This window comes from Mus pahari, chromosome 19, assembly GCF_900095145.1.
Source record: "Mus pahari chromosome 19, PAHARI_EIJ_v1.1, whole genome shotgun sequence".
NCBI classification, from domain to species: domain Eukaryota; kingdom Metazoa; phylum Chordata; class Mammalia; order Rodentia; family Muridae; genus Mus; species Mus pahari.
In genome coordinates this window covers 9,944,109-9,946,291 of record NC_034608.1, presented here as the reverse complement: position 1 = coordinate 9,946,291, position 2,183 = coordinate 9,944,109, and the positions used below count along the sequence as shown (strand labels likewise).

At 42.5% G+C, this 2,183-nt stretch overlaps 1 pseudogene; it reads left to right on the top strand.

Moving 5' to 3' along the window:
• The first annotated feature begins 444 nt into the window (after positions 1–444).
• Positions 445–1,595, top strand: LOC110337171 (annotated as a pseudogene).
• The last annotated feature ends 588 nt before the right edge of the window (positions 1,596–2,183 follow it).

Genomic DNA, 2,183 nt, shown 5'->3' with positions numbered 1-2,183 from the left:
TTGGATAGCCATGGTCAAAAGGGACTGAGATTTTTGTGGGTTGTCTGCTCTCATGAGCAATAAAGGGCAAAATAACTTTGGTAGCTGGAACCTTTCCCAGCCCCAATTAACCTTATATAATGTTAGAATAAAGTAACTGGAGTAAGCTAGCTGGGTACCAGCCTTCCCAGAGAGGCGGTACCCCTCTGCTTCTTCAGATAAATGACAGCTTAGCATCTTGGTGAGCGTCTCTCCCTACTATGACATCTACAAGCAACATCAATCAATAGTTTCAAAGTGCTCATCCCCAAATAGAAATACAAATCACACTCCTTTTCCCTCAAGACTCAAGGATTACTTAAGAAGTGGAAAAAGGCCCTTCTACATGATCATGTTGAGCTGCTCCTGGGCCTAACATTTGGCCTCCTCAGCCACCTACTTCCTGCAGCTTCCAGCCTTTCCACCATGGATCCCCACAAAGAGAGTGAACTTCAGGCCTTCTTGAAGATGTGTAGGCAGGATCTGAGCATCTTGCACACTGAGGAAATGCGCTTCCTGAGGGAGTAGGTGGAGAGCTTGGGGCAGCAGGTGAGGGTAGGGGGATAAAGTATTACTCGATATTCATAGAGCTAAGTCAGAAGAAAATTCCAAAGAAGAAAAAAGAGACAAGACAACAGAGGAAAACATAAAGACAGAGGAGCCATAGAATGAGGAGAGCGATCTAGAAACTGACAATGAAAGTGTAATTGAGCCAGACACTGATGCCCTTCAGGAAATGGGAGATGAAAATGTAGAGATAACTGACGAGAAGATGGATGAAGCAAATGAAAAGAAGGGAACTGCCATTGAAGCTCTTAGTGATGGTGAGCCCCAGAAAGCCATTGACTTCTTCACAGATGTCATCAAGCTAAATCCTCACTTACCTATTCTGTATGCAAAGAGAGCCAGTGTCTTCATCAAATTACAGAAGACAAATGCTGCCATCTGAAACTGTGACAGAGCTATTGAAATAAACCCTGATTCAGCTCAGCCATACAGATGGCAAGGGAAAGCACACAGACTCTTGGGTCACTGGGAAGAAGCAGCTCGTGATCTTGCCCTTGCCTGTAAACTGGATTATGACAAAGATGCCAGTGCAATTCTGAAAGATGTTCAACCTTGGGCTCAAAAAATTGCTGAACACTGGAGAAAGTATGAGCGAAAAATGTGAAGAGCAAGAGATAAAAGAATGAATAGAACGGGTGAAAATGGCTCAAGAAGAGCATGAAAGAGCCCAAAGGGAAGAAAAAGAAACCAGAAGACAATCCAGATCTCAGTTTGGCTCTTTTCCAGTGGTTTTCCTGGGAGAATGCCTGGAATGGGAAGGGCCATGCCAGGAATGGTGGGAATGGCAGGAATGGTAGGAATGCCAGTGAAATCCTCAGGAATCCAGAGGTCCTTACAGCCATGCAGAATCCAGAAGCTATAGTGGCTTTCCAGGATGTGGCCCAGAACCCATCAAATCTGTCAAAATATCAAAGCACCCCAAAGGTTATAAATCTCATCAGTTAATTTTCAGCCAAGTTTGGAGGTCAATCATAATGTCAAAGCCCTTGCTGAATGAAGAACAGCTTAGCTCACTTACAGGATGTTGCAAGAATACAAACCAGTGTACGTTTGACTTCACCGGGAGAACTGGAGCACTTCGAAGAAAATCCCTACTCGCTGCATCAAATTTGGCTGAGGCATTTTACAGTAGTTTGCCATTAGCATGTTCATTCAGACAATGTTTTCCTACTAGAAATTACAAACTTAAAACCTTTTTCAACTTTAAACATATTTTTAAAGAATTTAAGGGATGTCAATTCCTACATTTTTCTTTACTAATTAATCTTTTGGCATTTTTCCTTTTGAATTACTGGGCAAGGAAGATAAATGTGGATGATTTACAGCTTTCATGAATGAAATAAAGATTTGTTAGTGGGAAGCAAATAAAGCACATTTAACTTGATGCTTAAGAGCCAAAGGTGATGGATAGTTCCAAGGAAGCTAAGTTCTGGACACAATAGAGCCCATGCACATATTAATTCATACCATTACAAGACGACGAGAGCAGGCTCAAGACACACAAAAATCCTAGTGTCGAAGGAGAGTAAACACACAGACCCCCCCCCAATCCAGAGAAGTATTGGAATTTGATAGCCCATTGGGAGGTGGGAAAGTTT